Below are 21,175 nucleotides of genomic sequence, written 5' to 3' on the forward strand. Positions count from 1 at the left end.
GGATCTATGGAAATTTGATGACAGGAAATCAGATACCTTAGTACAATTACTCAGCTGTACAAGTAGGTAGTCCAGAATAACCTTCCTGGTAAGACACTGAAGAATAAATTTTGAAAACTTGGGTAACAGTCAATCAGGATGTAAATAGTCCCACAGAAAATTTCTGATTCACTATTGATTACTTAAAAGCCCAAAAATAAAATCTAACTTCTTTTCATTTATGTTCCAGTCCTGGGGAAAAATATAATAAACTACAACAGTGCGCATTTTTTTAATACACAGGCACATTTTTCTTATGGCCAGAAACAAACTAACTTTATTTCAAGTATAGTTATATCTCACGAATAATTTTTCAATAATTTTCTGGGTTGTCTGTCTACTAATTCAAATGTTACAGCTACCCTTTCTCCTAATAGCTGGTTATTTCAAATACAACTGAAAAATAACAGCCCTTCTTTTATTACCAGAGACAGCATTTTCTATGGGAATAAATCCCCAGTCTTTTTTGTGAAGTGGTAACACATTTTGTGATGGAGTGTGGCATGTCCTTCCTCTATACAAGCATCACCACCACGCTACTCCTTGCTGCCCTGGACACCATGCCCTATCACAGTCAGTGACTCCACTATTTCTCTAAGAGAACATGTTTTAGCATGCATCCTGCTTTTTGGAGGGCTGGAATGAGGGATATGCAATTTTCTTTATCCACAGTGTTCTCTTTCTATTTGTTCACTTGACAATCTTGTATTCATTCTTCAAGTCTTAAGTCACATACCACTTCTTCAATGTGTAACCTTCACTTCTCACCCCAGATGACTTGGTGCTTCTTTTTCTGAGATATGAAAGTAATTTTAATGCAGTTTTACTGTTGCTTTAATTTGTTATCTAGAGAACACTGCTCATTTCATTGCCTCATATTGAGCATTGCTCATTTTAATTCTAAGACTCATAACGAATAATTATTCAAAAATTTATCTAATCCTAGGTCATCTAAAAACCAAAACTTTTATACATCGTGGTAGAGCCAATGGCACCTACGAGAGGATCAACCATGGGATTCCTATGGTGGGCCTTTGTTTGCAGATCAACCTGATAAGTTTGTTCACATGAAGGCTAAGGGGGAAGCTGTTAGAGTAGACTCAAAAACAATGTCAACTACAGATTTGCTCAATACATTAAAAGCAGTCATTAATGACTCTTCATGGATGTAATTTTTTTAACTACATAGCATGTATTGGTAAGTTCTCACATGAAGGCCAAGGAAGCAGCAGTGACTCTAAACTTGAACACAATGCTGAGTACATTTTTTTTGGTAACGCTTAAAGGAAATCATCAATAAACCACTGTGAGTATCACAATCTGTTTTTTTGGTGGTTTTAGTGGAAACATTTGTCAGAGGTTTTAGGATACTGCATAAGTTTTAAAATAGCCAAAAAGTAAAACAAGAGGAATTACTGAAGATGGTAACAGAAGGATTATAAGAAAGACTGAGAACAAAGTTGAAGAAGCATGAATATTATTACAGCACTGACTAATTTTCAGCACAGTTATGAGCATCTTTTAGGAGGAGAGCTCATCAAATGTTAGACTTTAAATAAATTTTATTTTGTCTATTGAAGGTATATAAAATGATATTATGAGATACAAATAGTTAAAAGGCTACCATAATGAATCAAATAAACATGCCCATCATCTCACTTTAGTTACCCTTTTTCCTTGTTTTTAAAACTCTTGTAAAATAATTTATTTTCAGTAAATCAGCATGACATAATTAATCTCTAATTCCCATTATATTTAATGCTTTCCAAATTTTTATGCTAGCATTTTGATCCCATCACTGATAACTTGTAAACAACTAGAGCTTTCAAATTTGCCTTTGAAAATTATTGGAAAAATAACATACTTAATAAATGTAGCCATATTCTTTGTTCTTATGGTTGTGGTTGCTTTTGCTTATTTGGAAGATTTATAAAATCAAAAAATAATTGGCTTGAAAGAGATAGATTGGAATATTCCTGTTTAATAGCCAACATGTCTGAAACCAGAAATATAGGATTTCTAAATTATTTCAGTACATACATTAATTTCATTTATACCATTACTATTATATTGGTAATATTAATGAATTTTAATAAATATAATGTGTTGAAAAATAAAGATAATTTTTAATTAGTTGATACCCATTGAATGTATATGAAATGATGTGCATTATATTGGTAATTTGTATTATGTAACTTCCTGGTTATAGTTTTTCCCAATTGTATTAAAAATATATATAGGATGAATGCCCTCCTCTAAAAAACAGTCTTCCTACTCTGTTTTTTAAATATCAAAGAAAGAAGTTACCTCCATTGTTATTGCTACAGTGCCATGCTTTAGCACTTTTTGGTTTTGACTTGTTAAGCCTTATACTTATATTCATCATTATTCCTTGTTTATTAGTCCATAACTTTTTCAACACTGGAAATAAATGGAGTTACAATGCCTCAAAGTAAAATATTAAGCACCACTTAGATTTTAAAATCACAATGCAAGAAAAACAGTAATAACAGTGAACATTTACAGAGAGTCTCTTTATGATGGGAATAATTCTACCAAGTATCCTAAGAATCATTACATTAATACTCCCAAAAACCAAATAAGAAAGATACCATTCTTATTCATTCAATTTAACAGTTAAAAAAACTAGGAACAGATACATTAAAAAAAAAGACCAGTAGATTATCAGGTCATGATTCAAACTAAGTCCATTTACTTTTACACTTTTAATCACTGATTCACTCATATAATGTCAATACTAATTCCTGATCAATGCCAACTTCTTATCAGCTTTGCCCTGACTTGTACCTGAACCTTGCAATACATTTCCCTAATATCTCTAGACTTTGATACTATTTTGAAACTTGCACACCAGGTTCATTATAATTTCATTAATGGTTAGTTCAACCTCTGTACTCTCAGATTATTTCTTTTTATCCTTTGGACTTAACTAACTTTAATTTGTAGGATAGAAATACTTGTTCTCTCTTAAATTATCTTTTCACGTCTTAAATCTTATGCATCCAACAAATTCTAACCTATAAACCAAAATCTCTATAACCACCAGGAAATAAAATATTTTATTTTTCCTCCACTTTTATGTGGCACTAATTTTTAACATCTACACAAAAATTTCACATATTTATATTTTCTGGTTTATTCTATAAGTTTATGTCTATTTTATTTTCCTTTAGCTGTAAAGAGAATGTTATATGGTTATCAATCATTCATTGTGATCACCCTATGAAGCCCATGGATAAATAAAAGTCTTCTGGTTCAAGTTTTTCATGCACCACAAAGGAGCCAGGTACTTGCTGCCACCTGCAAACAACCTCACCTGGTTCCAGTACTGCTCTCTTGTTGTGCTGGCCTGCGAGGCAATTTTTACTCTCTTTGTCATAATATGTTGTTTGTTTGACTATCAAAATTTATTAAAACAAGAAAGAAAAAAAAGAGAGTAGCACTGTTTGAGATCTAAAGCAAGCAGGCATGATAGGGAAGGTCATGACATTTAATGCCACCACTATTCATCAAGGGGTGGCAAAATTCTCCTCTATATTTCACAAGACTTGTGCCTTCATGATTTATTCAAATATTTTACTCTTTGTTAAACATTAAGTAATATACAATTTTAATTTCAGAAAACCTAAAATAATTTCATTTTAATGCTTATGTATATTGCTAAACTGAAAAAAATGAGTTTCAGCGGAAACGCAGGCTGTTTATTTGAGAAGGTCAGAAATAGTGTGTTTCTACTGTGCATTTTTAGAAACCTCTTTTTTATTTTTATTTTATTTTATTTTTTATTTCCAATATTTAAGTTTAGAGGTACATGTGCAAGATGTGCAGGTTTGTTACATAGGTAAAGAAACCTCTTCTATATAAACAAATACAATGATATGGATTATACGTGTCCCTGTCAAAGAAAAACAGAGCAAGGTCCTTCCTAAAAATGGCAAGACAGATTTCTTCTGACTACTGAAGAAGGGGATGAGACTACAGTATAAATTGAGCTCAACTCTAAGACAAAGGTAACTGAGGCTTTTAAAGAGAAAACTGATATGAATAAAAATGAGGACAACAAGGAACTAGTGGGTTACATGGAAATGGAAAATTACATAAAAATTAAGAGGGAAATAATTCAAAATTATTAGGCAAAGTGGGTTAGAAAGCGTATGTTTTGCAGTTTTGCAGAATCACATTCTTTTGAGCCAAGACCTATCATAGAAGCTAGGGTGACCTTTAAAGACAAATTCATGACCTAGTGCACATATAAGCTAAGCTAAACTTGGCCAAGTCTCTTAACATGATGTTTATGTAAGTCTTTTGTGTTACATGGGAGTTTAAACTTCAAATCCTTCATGAAATACAAGATATTTCTTAATGGAAATGTTCTGATTTTCAAAATTATAGACGGTCATAACTGACTTCCTATCCAAAACTGTGCAACCTGGTAAAATCCTTAGTTAGAAAGACTAAAGATGTTTTCCACATGAGGCCTTGAATATGCTTGAGTTACTATTTTCACTTTAGTAATGATCCCCTGTAGTTGGATAATAATACACAAAAGAAGAAGCTAGTTCCCTTTAGTTAGGAATTATAGATATGGTCCAGCAAGTTTAGTCCAGTCCCTCTAGATTATAATGTTACATGATTTCTCTCCTGCAATAAGATCTCACTATTTCTTTGCCATAAATTTGTCAAATCAGACATTTCTGACTTCTTTAATACCTGGAATACTGAGGATATACAAATCAGAAATGTGTATAATTATTTTACTTATTCTCCCCTCATAACATGGAAAAATAAATTGTAGATGGAATAAAGAGCCAAATATCCTGTGCAATAATTTTTAAAGTCTATGTTGAAGAAAGTAAAATAAATGTCAAAAAGCTCTCCAAATCCTGCTTCTAAATAGTGATCATTGTAGCCTCTGGATTCAGAAAAAGGTTTGCAAAGCAAATCACAGAGAAGAAAGAAACCAACTTAAAAACAGTTCTTCTGTCTGACAAGAGATGTGCCTGAACAATCGGATGGAAGAGAGGCATAATGATCATTCTAACACATGAAAATATTTCTATAGTACTCTTTTCTATGAAAAAAACATTTTTAGCAACAATTGGTAATAAAACAAATTATTTTAATGTCTAGAAAAGAAATATACACTGAATATTTTACTTTATTAAACTTTGAACATATAGTCATGCCACTAGAAAGAAAAAATAACAAAGCGCAAGAAAGGAAAAAAAGTAATGCATTCGTGTGCTTTAATTATAGTAATGTTTTTTTTTTTAAAAGAGGGAAAAACTTTTAGATAAATATTAGTCTGAGGCAATAATGATGCTCAACATGTACTACAAAAGCTAAATTCTATCCTGTTTATATTTTCTTAATGAAATATCTTCTGAAAATGTATCAGAATATACCAGAATATACTTTCCTAATAAAGTATGTTCTGAAAATAGATCTTTTTTGAAATTGTTAGACCATATATCCAGATTCATGAATCTATGTCTATCCATGAGTGAACAAATAATACTTTCACTAGTTCAATTTTGAGAAGCCTTTTCACATAAAGTGATATGTACAATATATATTTAGGAAAATATGTGAACATGAAGGTATACTTGATGGAGAGTCATAAAAATTCCATAGTAAATTAAATTACAAAAATTGTAATAATATGATGTGTCTGCTTCTTGGAGACTGATTCTACAAGCTTTTAAATATCTCAGCAGTTAAAAACATTTAAACACAGAAACTCTAACCAATCACCTAGAATGATATAATTGATATAACATTCTTCATATTTGTGATATTCATTTTTTAAAGTTTGAATATGCTGCTTAAAGACAGGGATATACAAACACCACAGAAGTTTAACACAAAAATAAAATAATTGTAAATTTAATCTTGAAGATAACATATGAAGCTGAATCTATCTATGTCAAGGATAAATGGTTTAAGTAGGAGTTTTCTGAATTAATTTCCATGCAGAATGCAATATTTCTTAAAAGATAAAACAAATGTGCTATTATAATTTTTCTCCATACATTCTTTAAGTATATTCTTTAGCATTCTTAAGTATTTTCTTTTACATACATATTCTTAAACTCCAACATTAATGATAAACATTACTGAATAACTAAAGAGTGGATCCTTGGAAGGGATGTGCCTTCCTGCATCAAGCACCTCACTATCACTTCAGTGTCTTCTGTTGATGTACCTTAACATTCAACTAGCTGGCACAGGAGGAATGCTTACAGGATCCTGATTCAGTATCATACAGCTATATTTGGAACCGAGGGACAATAAATTGAAAACTGGTGAGGCATAAAATTTCAAATTTCTCATTTGTTATTATTCTAAAAGTTGTACCCTTGGGCACTGAGTCTTGGTAAAGTTCGGATGAGTAGGAGGCAGGACTTTCTTTTGAAAATAACATTTTTGAAAGTGGGGTCATATAGAGGTTCTGACAAAGGTGAGCTTAGAGTTGGCCCACTGAGTCCGCAGTTCCACTGGTGGTCACTTGCCTAACGTCCAAATGTATAATAAGAATTGAGATACTCGCAGGTTGGATTTTTGATTTCAGTAGTTGCTAGCTCAGACTTGGTTAGAGGGAGTTTTGTGCTGGGCCCATGCGTACCCATCACCTATCACCACTCTATTCATATTCCCAGCAAACCAGCACTGGAGTCACCAGTTATTTGGTGCTTTACCTATGATAAATATGAATTTTTACCAATTCAAAGTATATGAAGATGTATCATTGATTTCATTGTTAGTTCCTAATTCTTAGACTGATTAGTCACTTTTTGGGATTTTGATCCAGTCAGAACTTTGTTCATGTACTGCACTCATTTTTTCAAGTGATATTTTTCATTAGATTCTTCTTTAGTATAGAGACTTTATTAAGGATAAATTTGTTACTCATAAGAGATCTTGAATCCTAAGTCAGCATGACCATGGCTCAGAGTGACTAACAAAGAAAGAAAATTAATACAGGCCAGATAAACAAGTAAAAATTAAAGAATAATCCTTAGATAAGGTGAACTTGGCAGTTGGATTCATCAATAATAATGAGGACATGCAGGTTGCAAGGGGTAGGACAGAATGAAATAAAAACAGAGACAATCACATTGAATCAGGGCATAAATACTTTAACAAAGCATATAATGGGTAGTTAAGACCAAGAAAACAACTAGAAACAAGAGAGCTTTGGAAGAAGAACTAATCAGGAAAGCTTTAACAGAGGGTGTTAACAAGCAACACTTTTAGATTTTAATCAGTTTACTGGCAATTTCTAGAGCATTAAGTGATTCTTCTTGGGGGCTGTATCAGTCAATCACTCAGTTCCACTTTACTTTATGTAGTCAACCAACATTTCATATAAATAGGGAGCACATTTCTGATTTCAAAAATATCTAATTTTTTTTCAGCCTCCTCATCCCATTCTTGTTTTACGTTAGTGACTCTTTCAACTCTGAGCATTTGAATCACGCTTATTCAAAAATCTTATTTTGTAAAGGGATAGTGGTTCATATCTGTAATCTCAACACTTTGGGATACTGAAATGAGAGGACTGTTTGAGCCTAGGAGTTTGGAATCAGCATGGACAACACAATGAGAGCTCCTCACAACAAGAAATAAAAAATTAGTTGGGTGTGGTAACATGCACACCTGTGGTCCCAGCTACTTAGGGGGCTGAGGTGAGAGAACCACTTGAGCTTAGTAGTTTGAGGCTGAAGTGAGCCGGAATCACACCACTGCACTCCAACCTGGACAACTGAGCAATGTCTTAAAAAATAAATATAAAAATCAAAAATCAAAATCTCATTCTGATTGTTTTCTCTATCTACAATCCTTGAGTGTAAATCTTCCAATTGTTTATAACTGCTTAGTTCCTCACGTAGTTTTCTTGAGCAGATCTTCAACAGATGTTCCTTTCTGCAACATCCCTCATGTTGTGTATTGTAAGAGCATCCCTTCACAATTTTTTCAATTGTCTCTGCTGCAGTCTAGGGAGATCTCTAGTTCCACACATTTTTTCCATATTTATTTTTTAACAGGACATCACTGCACCCTGTAGGGTAAATTTTGTTCCCTGCTTCTAGAGACTGTGTCTCATTAACTTTCCTCCCAAAAATCACTTTGTCACAGCTCTTACAAGCATCTATTCATAGAATTCCCTCTGTTAACAATGGGTAAACATCCTTCCTTCTTCGTTTTTTTTTTTTTTTTTTTTTTACTCTAACGTCCAATCTGGAGTGCAGGGGCACAATCTCATCTCATTGCAACCTCTGCCTCCCTGGTTCAAGCAATTCTCATGACTCAGCCTCCCAACTAGCTGGGATTATAGGTGCCCACCACCATGTCTGGCTAATTTTTGTATTTTTAGTAGAGACGGGGTTTCACCTTGTTGGCCAGGCTGGTCTTAAGCTTCCGACCTCAGGCGATCCGCCCACCATGGCCTCCCAAACTGCTGGAATTACAGGCGTTAGCCACATGCCCAGCTCTTCCATCAGTTTATACTAGGCTATATAGGTTGTTCTATGTCATTTTTTCTTGTAGATGTGTATGTGTCTGCATTAGAATAAATGGGAAAGAATTGAGCCACTTATGATCACCTCAGTATTCTACGCCACATGATTAATTTGAGGCCTGTTCATAGGAAACCTATTTTGTATTTAAATTATCTATGAATAAATATTTAACAATGCATAATAAAGGTTTCAATAGTTATAAAAATTTAAATTCACACATTTTTATGATTTTACTGTGTTTCTAATGTCAATATATAATGAATTTGCTAGTTGCACAGTGACTTCTGTTGACTAACACAGCAGCTTATATTTTGATGATTTTGAGACATGACTGCAAATACCTTGACATTCTAATCAAACCATGGTCCCTCCCCTTGAATTTTAGCAAGGCCTGTGGCTGTCTCAGCAAAGGAAGTAAAAGCATAATTTTGAAGACTGTGTTAGAAAAGGCAGTAGATTATCTCTGTCTGTCTCTCTGTCTCTGCCTGTCTTTCTTTGTTTTTACTTATATTTCTTTCTTCCTCTCTCTCTGTCCTTCTCCTTCTCTCTCTTTTTCTCCCTATGTACACTTTGGAGCCCTGTGTTACAGCCAAAGTTCTGATGATATATGACAGTTTGGGGTGAGGCACACAGAGGAGACTAGGATGTCATGATTATTCAGTCAAAAAGGAGTTTCAGTCATTTGACATTAATCACCAAGTATGTGAATGAATGACCTTCAGATGACTACATCCCCAGCCACCATATGAAAGTAACGACCTGAGAAATACTCTGTATGAACCACCTGACTGAGGCTACCGAACACTCATGCTATGAGAGTTCCAATAAAATGCTTATTGTTTTTCAAAGTCCCCACATTTGAAAGTAGTTGGTTATGAAGTGATAGATACCTAAAATAATATTTCTAAAAACTTAATTATACATTCATAATAATATACAATTAATATAGAGGCAAGAAAATGAAAACTACAAATGTAACATTCTGAAAATAACTGTAACCCAGAAAGGGAGGTCAGCATAGCATGGTGGTTAAGAGCCCTTGCACTCTGGATCCAGTTAGCCTGGATTCAAGTCCCTGCAAAACCACTAGAGAATTATGTGGGGTTTGGCAAGTTGCCTTACCTCTATGCCTCAACTCCTCCATCAGTGAAACAGAGATGGAGTAATGCCATTATCTACCTCATGTGGCTAATGAAAGGATGGATGTATTAACTTGGTAAAGCACTACAGTTGCTGTATGTAGCAAAATAAATTTGCATTAATTATAATGATTATTAAGTAGAGAGAAAAATTTCCACAATGATTTGAGTCCTTACCTAAATTGCCTCATATATTTTTAAGTGTATGATGTTTCAAATTTAAATGATACAAATGACAGCATTTGCTATTTTAAATATGTCAGAATTAAATTTATTATAATTCAATTAACAAGGGCTGACAAATCTGTTGGGTCTTCTGGGCAAAATTTGGTCAGCCACATGTTTACATTTTTTTTAATATTTGAGCTAAAATTACATAAAATACATGTAGTATTTTAACCAATTTTTTTTAAACATTTTTTTCTTTTATTATTATTATTATTATTATTATTAAACTTTAAGTTTTATGGTACATGTGCGCCATGTGCAGGTAAGTTACATATGTATACATGTGCCATGCTGGCGCGCTGCACCCACCAACTCGTCATCTAGCATTAGGTATATCTCCCAATGCTATCCCTCCCCCCTCCCCCCACCCCACAACAGTCCCCAGAATGTGATGTTCCCCTTCCTGTGTCCATGTGTTCTCATTGTTCAATTCCCACCTATGAGTGAGAATATGCGGTGTTTGGTTTTTTGTTCTTGCGATAGTTTACTGAGAATGATGGTTTCCAATTTCATCCATGTCCCTACAAAGGACATGAATTCATCATTTTTTATGGCTGCATAGTATTCCATGGTGTATATGTGCCACATTTTCTTAATCCAGTCTATCATTGTTGGACATTTGGGTTGGTTCCAAGTCTTTGCTATTGTGAATAATGCGGCAATAAACATACGTGTGCATGTGTCTTTATAGCAGCATGATTTATAGTCCTTTGGGTATATACCCAGTAATGGGATGGCTGGGTCGAATGGAATTTCTAGTTCTAGAAATTCCACTAGTATTTTAACCATTTAAAAGTGAACAATTCAGTGGCATTCGCAGTATTGTGTAACTATCACTTCAATCTAGATCCTAAACTGTCACCAGCCTAAAACGATGTTTATATACATTAGACAGGCACTCTCCATTCAAACTTGCCCTATCCTGGTAACATGGCATTTTGTGTTAAAATCATTCTGTTGTGTATTAGGAGAATTTTTTTAAAGACATACAAAAATTATGTTTTTTTTCTTAATTCTCTTGATGTTATGTATCACATTTAATGGTTTGGATATGTTTAACCTTCCCTGCATCTCTGAGATAAATCTCAGTTCATCATAGTGTATAATCATTTTGATGTGCTATTGATTGGCTAATATTTGTTGAGAATTTTTGCTTCTATGTTCATCAGAAAAGTTGGCCTACAGATTTTTTTCTGAATTTATTTTTATTTTTATTTTTTTGGCTCCTTCTTTCTGGTTTTGGTATCAAGGTGATCCTTATCCCCACCATAAAACACTATTTTTAAAAGCATTCAATTCTCTTTAATGTTTTGGAAGAAATATTTTAGAAAAATAGTTTAACTATTTTTTAATACTTTGAATGAAATTAGTACATTTTTATGTGAGTTTTTGTTGCTGCTTCACCTTTATTACTCATTATTTCTCTGCTCATGTTTCTATTTCTTCATAATTCAATCCTGATTGTACATGTCTAAAAATTTGTCTATTTCCTTTGGATTTTTTAATTGGTTGGCAGGTACTTGTTTATAATAGTCTCTTATAATCCTTTGCATTTTTGTATATTGGTTGTTATGTATCCTTTTAATCTCTTATTTTTATTTATTTGAGTCATCTCTTTTTGTAGCTATTCTAGCTGAAGCTTTTTCAATTTATGTATTTAAAAAAAACAACCTTTCTGTTGCTGATCTTTAAATATTTTCCAAAGGATTTTTTTTAACTTTCTATTTATGTTTTCTGTGTTTCCTGACCTCTTTTATAAAAAGATGTGCTCTGAATTCTGTGTCAGAAATTTTATATATATTTATTTCTTCTACTGCATTAGTTGAGTTCTGTTATTTTTTTGGCGGTGTTGTATTTCCTTTCATCTGTACATTGCTGTTTCCATATAGGTTTTTTAAGTGTATTATTGTGTTGCTCAAGCTTTACTACTTAATATTGGAATCTAATTCCTTGCCACCAGTTGCTTTTTTGGGGAACAAAGACTTAATATTTGCCACCAGAATTTAATACTGCACCAAAACTCAATATTTGCTCTTATGTTGTTTTCCAGTCTTGGGAGACTTCCTGTGAACATCTGAACTTAAATGCTGCACTGGAACTTAAACCCAGACTTGCAGTGATTTCTAGGTCTGGGAGAGATTTAAACAATCATTGGAACTGAATTTCAAACCTTATACTTGTCTCCCAGTCATGGAAAATATCCACATGACTACCTGGGAATTGTAAAAAATCTTGTCAAAGATTCAGACCTTCCTTTAGATCTTGACCCCTGCAGTGCTATCCTTCTGGTCAGACTCCTCAGTGTGGCACCCCTGTAGCTAGGAACACAAAGCAGACGCCAAGATCTGTGTGCCAATCACTGTAATTGCTACTGTCTCTCTTGTCTCCAATTTACCCCACATGGTTCAGGCCTCTGAACTCTCTTAATACCTCCTGTTGGGTGGGACAAATGTGGGCTTTCCCCCCAAATTTACAGACCCATGAAGAAATTGAATGTCCACTGAAATTCCCTCTTCCCGTTTTGATAACTGCAGGTGAAAGGAAGTTCTCTCACAGTGGCGTCATTTTGGTGTGTGGAAGTGGGTTGGTACAGTCCAAAAAAATTTTTTATCTTTCCAATCATAAATTTTCTCATGTTCGTGAGTTTTGGGGTGTTCCCCTTCTCTATTGAGATCTGGTGAATTCAGAGTGGCATTTTTGTATTTGAATAGCTACTAGTTGTTCTTTTGTGGGGAAGTTGATGTTGGTTTTCTAAAATTTTATCATTTTGTTGACATCACGAAATGCCAACAAACTGACACGATATTGTTGAAATAGTTTTATGAGTTTGCAAACCATTATGTTTTTAGAATTTGATGTCTACCAAATATTAAATGAGCTGGACATTTCTCACTTAAATGTTCTGTATAATTATTTGGTTGTGTTCTTTTCCTAGTAAATAATTATTATATACTGAAATCATGTTTCTAACACAAACATTCTCATTTCTATTCTAAAATGCATCTCAGAATATAGGGACAATAAAATATATATATATATGACAACATCAAAATTTTATTTTAGAAGTATACATAAATTATATTATTCTATGTGGTATTGCATCTTTATAATGAAGACAATTTTTTCTCTGTAGGAAATGGGAGAATTTGTCCAGAGCTCTCATGAAGATGGTGTTATTGTGTTTTCTCTGGAGTCAGTTGTGCAAAACCTCACAGAAGAAAAGGCTGATCTTATCATTCTGCTCTGACTCAGATTCCACAAAAAGTCAGTACAACCTCCAATCCTTATAAGAAGCTATTCACAAAATGGAGAAAGTATGGCTTTCCATTTGGAACTGGAATCTCATTTTTCAATTTGCATAACAGACACTAGATTTATGTAACAATTTGGAAAGCATTATGGTGGCATATGTAGGTACAACTGATTATTTGCCTAGTGATCTTTGCTATTACTTTAGTAACACATCTCATGGTTGTCATTTGTTTATAATAAAATAAAAATAAAGCATTAAGTCCCTATTTCGTCTTTCCGGATTTGAAATCTTAAGACCTATTCTGACGACTCCAAAAGAATCTCCTTAAGTATACTAGCTCAAAGAAACATAAAAATTGGGGGATGATAGGAGAAAGATAGAGAAGTATCATGCTCAATAGTATCCTCAACATATTTGATTGTATAATAACTCTATTCAGTGTATTTGAACATAAAAGTAGAAGCTTGGATTTATGTAGTCTCTGTAATGAACTGGAGTTTTCTATAGTTAAAAGGCAATTATGATCTTAATATTATAGTCTAACAATCCTGCATGTAATACTTTATGACATGCAATTGATTTCATTATTACTATAATTCTAGATTTCCTCTCTTTAGTTAGTGCTATTTATACACTAGCCTAGAGGTTTTTTTCTTAAAAAAATTTATGTTTAGTTAAGTTTCAAAACACTCAATAAAAGCAAGCATACTAATTAGGAATGTGAAATTAGTTTTGATTATGCAATTCTCTTTTTGAGAGTTCAGAGTATCTATATAATACTTTGTTTTCAAGTGTAAGATTTTCGTATAGGTTTCCAGAAAAAAAAAAGTTAGGTAACTAAGGTACAAATACAAACAAAATTCAGCATTAAATAATGAAACATAGGTAACTTCTGTCTCTTTCTTTTTAAATTAAAAATAAATAAATAAATGAAATAAAGGAGAGAAGGAGGCATAAAGAGAAAAGACAACAAACTATCCAAAACCAGAGAAAAGCCAAAGCAATGTTTACCCCTGAGAAGCTGTAAATTTGATAATAGAGCTAGAATACCAAGTGATTTACATTTACACAGAAATTGTGTGTCCATAAGAAAATATTTAACTTCCATATGCTTACAAATTAGCCAACACTGCTTTATTTTTTCATTATTTTTATAATCTCACTCTTAGATGCTTTGAGTTTGCAGTAAACAAAATAATAAATGGTATACTTAATAGCTGAATGGTATTCACCCTTTTTAAAAAGTGACTGAAATCAGTCCTACTATTTCTTTCAGTGATTACAAAGGACACTTATATACCACTGTCTCAAATATCATCTGAAGTACAGTGGATTGTGTGAATCCTAATACCTCTGAAAACTCAAAATGCTATTATATTGTGGTTTAACTTGTGAAATGCATACACTTTCTTCCTCAGGTTTTATGGAGATTCGAAGGAAAGAAACCAACTACATTAGGAGCCAATACTCAGCTCTATGTTTAGATAACCCAGAATGATCTTCATGGTAAGATTATGACAAAGTAAAAATAAAGAATTTCATGAGGGAAAAACTGAATAACTGTTTAACAGCTAATAAATTTAACAAAAATTTAAAATTTATAGTTTGTTACTTTACCTTTAATTTTAAAATGTATGTAATTAAATCATAGGTCATTAATTTTTTTGATTCTTACTTCTTATTTTTAAAGTAAGTTTCAAGCAATGCAGAAATAAATTAATGCCTCTTTTCCTAAATATAGCAAATTTCTTTTGTAATGATGCCCTTTTTGTTCACTTTTGTAGAAAATTCTGCCCTCTTCAGTGAGTTATTTCATAGATAATTTTCCCTACGTGTCTCTGAAATTATTTTAAGATATGATAATAAAAACTTTACTTCTCACTCTGTTCCCAAACTAGGTCTTCCCCAAACCAAAGCTTTTATCACTGTTGGTGGTATAAATGGGATCTATTAAGCTATTTACCATGGAGTCCCTATGGTGGGAGTTCCCATGTTTGGTGATCAGCCTGATAACACCTGTCACATGAAAGCCAAAGGAGGAGCAACTGTGCAGGTGAACATGAATACAATTACAAGTGCAGATTTGCTTAGGCATTTGAGAACAGTTATTAATGATCCTTTATAAGTACCACTGCTTTAAAAAGCTTATCTACCATTGATTATGTTATACATCGTACTAGAAAATGTTAGGGACCATACTGGAAGACTATTTAAAAGATCTTTCCCCTCAACCTCAGGTCATTCATCATCTTAGTGTTGCAATAGTCCTGGAAATGATAGTTCATAGGCTGTCAATCTTCCTTCTTGGAAACACTAGATTTAAATTAACAACCACCTTACTAAGTATTTTTCTATGTCTTCCTTTTACCCCATTATGCTAAGAATATGTTTCTTTTTCAATTTCCCCACTATATCTGTTCAATGCTATGCAGCCATCAAAGTTCATATCACAAGAAGAATCAATCTTTTATTCAACAAGATTTTGGCTTTTATAACATATGCTGTGGTTTACCTACTTCTTTTTAATGAAAGCAAAACAAAACTCTCTGTTTTCCATGTGTGCTCCTGTTTTCCAGTAACAAAGAGAATGCTATAAGATTATCAAGAATTCACCATGATCAACTGGCAGAGCCCCTGGATTGAGCAATTTTCTGGATCAAGTTTGTCATGCATCACAAAGGAGCCAAGCACCTTCGGCTAGCTGCGCAAGCTCTCCTAGTACCAGTACCACTCTTTGGATGTGATTGTGTTTTTGCTGATCTGTGTGGCAATGGCTATATTTTTGGTCATAAAACTCTGTTTTTTGCTGAAAATTTGGTAAAATAGGAAATAAAAAAAAGAGGAAATAGATGTTTCCAAATTTGGGAAAGGCAAGAATGAAGCAATCTTGTTGATCTTTCAGCCACAGATAATTTAAAGAGAGCACATTACTTTATCTCCATTTCCATATTTTCCACTCTAATATTTTATCTTAGCTCTATAGCCTAAAGTTTAAACAAATAATTAATTGAAGGGTGTGTGACATTCTTTTGTTGTATTTTCCTAGGTGATTTGATCCTTTTCTAATACATTGCTGTCACAAGATCACTAACAATTCTAAAATGTCCTATTCATGACATCACTATTTTTATGATGTCACATTTTTTAAACCTTAGTTGATATGTTTATTCACAATATGCTGACTCCTACGTAGTGCATAATTATGAGATAACATCAATAGATGTAAATAAGTCAAAAGTATACAATTCATAAGATGCAATAGACTATACAAATAAGGGAAGTACTCTATGATATTAGCTTGTTATGAAAAACATAACCATGTTCTTTTTTTGATAAAAATAAGCCATTTTGCATAGTCAGCAATACTGGGCTTAAACCATGAATTGGTAATAATAGTGACAGTGCATTAATCTAGAAAATGTTTAGTGTATTTCTCTAGAACTCATCTAGATATGGCCTACATTTCTGCCTTTAGTCAATCAATATTTTTTGTGTCCTCAATGAGAAAGTGATAGTTATCATCAGTGTGTTCAAACAAAAGGGTAGGTGATCCTTTCTCAGGGAGAGAAAATGTCAACAAGGTGATCAAGATGGACAGATTATTTAAGGAGAGGTAACCACAGGAAACATTTTATTAAAAATACTAATTTTAAGAAACTTTTGACTATTTACTTGATAAAGATTTAAATGTCTATTCATTAAAACTTATTATTTATTCATAATTTTTAATATCTACAATCTAAAATGTAATTCACTGAGATAAAATACATATTTACTCTAAAACTAAGATTATTATATTGTTTTTCAGTCTCAATCTTCTAGACATATATGTTTGTTAAATAATTGCTTACATGCAAGAATTTAAGATATTACAAGATCTGCATGATCAAGAATATACAGTATATCATAATAAATAGTAAGGTAAATCTCAACATTAAATTAAATATTTATATTTTAATAATCTTTATATCAATTTAAAAATATGTTAAACTTTATATTTTCTTTACTGTTTTATTGTCAGTGACAGACTTATAGAAAGTTTTGATTTCTGTATTTATTAAATAAATAAATAACCTTAATTGGCTTATTGAAAAATTTAAAATACTTATGAAATTAATAAGGTATATTTATAAATTAATTTCAATGGTAAAATGACTATATAAAAGAAAATGTGAATATGTTTTCTAGTAGATGTATGACTAATACACATACTAAAATTTAATAACTAAATTTATTTTTGAGTATTTAGAACTTTTTACATTTTTATTTCGATGTATATTTTTACTTTTACAATTTTATTATAATCTGGGAAGGGCTGCTTACATCTCTTTTTTGCCTAATTTTTTCTTTGTAATTAAATGCAGCAATTGGCTAAGATGCTGTGATAGGTGGGAAGCCATCTCTAGGCTTGAGCCTTCTAACACTCTGGGTCACTCTGGGGCTCTCTGGGGTCATTTATGAGACTCTGCCACACAAGAGCTATTACTCATAAGACCTTCATTCTTCGTCAATCTGGCAGCAATTAGAGTCCAATTGGCCTTGTGTTTGTATTATGTTCTGTCCTAACCATTTCGTCCTTTTCCAAGAATCTGCTCAAGGTTGTTATCCCCTCCCTGTAAGGAACTCCTTAGCCTAGAGTCCCAAAACCCATGAAAAACAAAGAAAGAAATACTGAAAAAGAGGATTTTTAATGAGAGATTAATGTTTATATGAGTTATCAGAGAGGAAAGTAAAATGTACATGTCTAATGTACATAAAAATTTTTTTGTGTTTCAGATTGATTAAGACAGGAGTTTCCAACTTTTGCTACATGTGAAAAAAGTAGGGGAGTTTTGATTATAAGAATGCCAATGCCCATTTCTCATATTAATAAATAAATAATATCTGTCAAAAGCCAAGATTTTGTATTGTTAAAAAATGTCTTGGTGATTCCAATGCATAGTGGAATGTGAAAAACACTGGGTTAAGGTCAAATTTTCAAAAGTCACAGAAAAGAGGGAATCTTGAAAACTGCAAGAGAAAAATGACTCATCACATATACTTGAGCTTGAATAAGAGTATCAACAAGAATCTCAGCAGAAACCTTTCAAATCAAAAGTAAATGAGGTGATATATTTAAAGTGCTGAAAGAAAAAGAAACCTGCTAAACAAGACTACTATTTGGCAAAATTATATCTTTCAATATTTATAGAATATTGGATACCTCTATGATAAAAAACAAAACAATAATTGAAGAAAATAGTCATTACAATACCTGACTATAAGAGACGCTGTCCTTCAAGTTTAAATGAAAGGATGCTAGACATCAAAACAAAGGCATATGCAAATAGAAAGCTCTGTGGCAAAGGGAAACATACAGTCCAATATAGAGCTTTATAATGTTGGTGTGTAAATTACTTTCAATTTTGGAATACAATTTAAAAGACAAAAACATGCAAAACTATAAATCTATCTAAAAAAATCTATTTAAAAAAAGAACTGTTACACAACATAAAAAGATATAATTAGTGACACCAGTAACATAAATTGAAGATACTAGTAGAGTTCTTGTTTGTGAATGAAGTCAAGTTTTAAACAATTTAAAATACATTTTTATAACTGGAAAATATTTTATATAATCTTCAAAGTAATTAAAAATATACCTTTAGAAGATACACAAAAATAAATAAGAAAAAAACCCTCATGATTTAACAAGCACAGTGGTGTGAGAAAAGTTTCTAGTAAATACCTACATAAAAAAGAAGATCTGATATAAGCAACTTAATTTTACACCTCAAGAAACAAGAAAAAAATAATGTTAAGCTCAAAGACAGCAGAAGGAAAAAAATATTAAGATTAGAACAGAAATAAATAACATATTTAGTAGAAAAAAAGTCAGTCAAACTAAGAGGTTTTTGAAAACGTCAATAAAATTGAAATTTAGAGTTGAATAAACAGAGGTTTTATATATGTGTATATACATATACATATTCACACACACACACACACACACACACACAGATATATATATATATATATATATATATATATATATATATATATATATATAACCTCTACAACTTAGGAACTACAGCCCAATTTTAAAAAAAAAAACATGCATTTATCCAAAAAATATTATATGGTCAAAAAGCATATAAAAATATTTTCAACATTACTAATCATTAGAGAAATGTAAATCAAAAATATAACAAGCTATCACTTCATAACCATTAGGATAGTGTATGTGTGTGTGTGTGTATATATAATATCTCTTTTTTTATTATACTTTAAGTTCCAGGGTACAGGTGCACAACGTGCAGGTTAGTTACATATGTATACATGTGCCATGTTGGTGTGCTGCAACCAGTAACTCGTCATTTACATTAGGTATATCTCCTAATGCTATCCCCCCCCCATCCCATGACAGTCCCCGGTGTGTGATGTTCCCCTTCCTGTGTCCAAGTGTTCTCATTGTTCAATTCTCACCTATGAGTGAGAACATGAGGTGTTTGGTTTTTTGTCCTTGCGATAGTTTGCTGAGAATGATGGTTTCCAGCTTCATCTATGTCCCTACAAAGGACATGAACTCATCCTTTTTTATGGCTGCATAGTATTCCATGGTGTATATGTGCCACATTTTCTTAATCCAGTCTATCATTTTTGGACATTTGGCTTGGTTCCAAGTCTTTGCTATTGTGAGTAGTGCCACAATGAACATACGTGTGCATGTGTCTTCATAGCAGCATGATTTATAATCCTTTGGGTATATACCCAGTAATGGAATGGCTGGGTCAAATGGTATTTCTAGTTCTAGATCCTTGAGGAATTGCCACACTGTCTTCCACAATGGTTGAAGTAGTTTACGGTCCCACCAAAACTTCTCTTAAACAGGTTATGAGCTATCACCTCATAACCATTAGTGTTGTACGCAAGCGAGTTAGAGAAACACCACGTTTTGAGACAAATTTAAAAGTCCTTTATTAGCCGGCAGCTGAGAGATGGCTAACTGTCAGAATTCTGCCAGTCCTGAGGAAGGGGCTTGATTTTCCTTTATACTTTGGTTTAGGAAGGGGAGGGAAGCTCAGTTGCAACAACTCTATAGAAGTAAAAACATGCAAAAAAATTAAAAAGATAAATGGTTACAGGGAAACAAACAGTTCCAGGTGCAGGGGCTCTAAATCTATCATAAGATGTTAGGTATGGAGGCTCTGCCAGACACAAACTCAAGGCTTTAGGGTGTTATCTCTTGAGCAAAATCCTGAGAACTTCATACATTGCTTGCTTCAGTACCTTATCAGTTAATTGGACTCTTTGATATGTTGAGAGTCAACTTACACAAGTCAACTCCTTGAGGAAGAGGGTGGGTAAGGAGTCCTTGATGTCTTGTAAATGAAAGATCCAAATGGAGTTCCTCTGGCTTTCTCAGCTAAGGGAAAGCTTATTCACGTGGAAACAAGGCAAGGTGATTAAGGGAGAAAGGGAGAGTCTAAAAACAAAGTTAGTAAAAACAAGGTTAGGTATTACATTCCCCACTTGTGTTTTTGGGGAATCAAATTGTTGATTCTTCAGTTATAACAAGGGGATCATATTGAGTTTTAAGATACATGAGTTTGACAGAAGCTATGCGTTGCTTTACAAAGTTAAGAAACCAATTTACTACATAAGGCCCAAAAATTAAACTTAATAGTAGGATGAGGAGGAGTCCAGCTAACCCAATGATTAAAGTACTTAGCCATGGGTTCCAGTTGAACATGCTTTGATACCAGGGTATGTTATTTTCTTGTTCTTGTTGACATCTATCTAGATATTCTCCAACCTTTTGGAGAGTATCTTTTATGACTCCAGACTGATTGGCATAGAAGCAACAACTTTCTCCTAGAGCTGCGCATAAACCTCCTTGAGAGAGGAATAGTAGATCTAAGCCTTGGCGGTTTTGAAGAACTACTTCAGCCAGAGACTCTACCTGGGAATGCAGTATATCTATGGCAGACTGG

The 21,175-nt window shown here is 32.8% G+C and overlaps 2 pseudogenes; one reads left to right on the forward strand and one right to left on the reverse strand.

The window, feature by feature from the left end:
• LOC134739521 (UDP-glucuronosyltransferase 2B4-like) overlaps positions 1-21,175 on the reverse strand; it is a 374,361-nt pseudogene that overhangs the window by 295,144 nt on the left and 58,042 nt on the right.
• Positions 13,086-16,023, forward strand: LOC134739392 (UDP-glucuronosyltransferase 2A2-like; annotated as a pseudogene).

The sequence above is a fragment of the Pongo pygmaeus genome, chromosome 3 (genome assembly GCF_028885625.2).
Source record: "Pongo pygmaeus isolate AG05252 chromosome 3, NHGRI_mPonPyg2-v2.0_pri, whole genome shotgun sequence".
NCBI classification, from domain to species: Eukaryota; Metazoa; Chordata; class Mammalia; order Primates; family Hominidae; genus Pongo; species Pongo pygmaeus.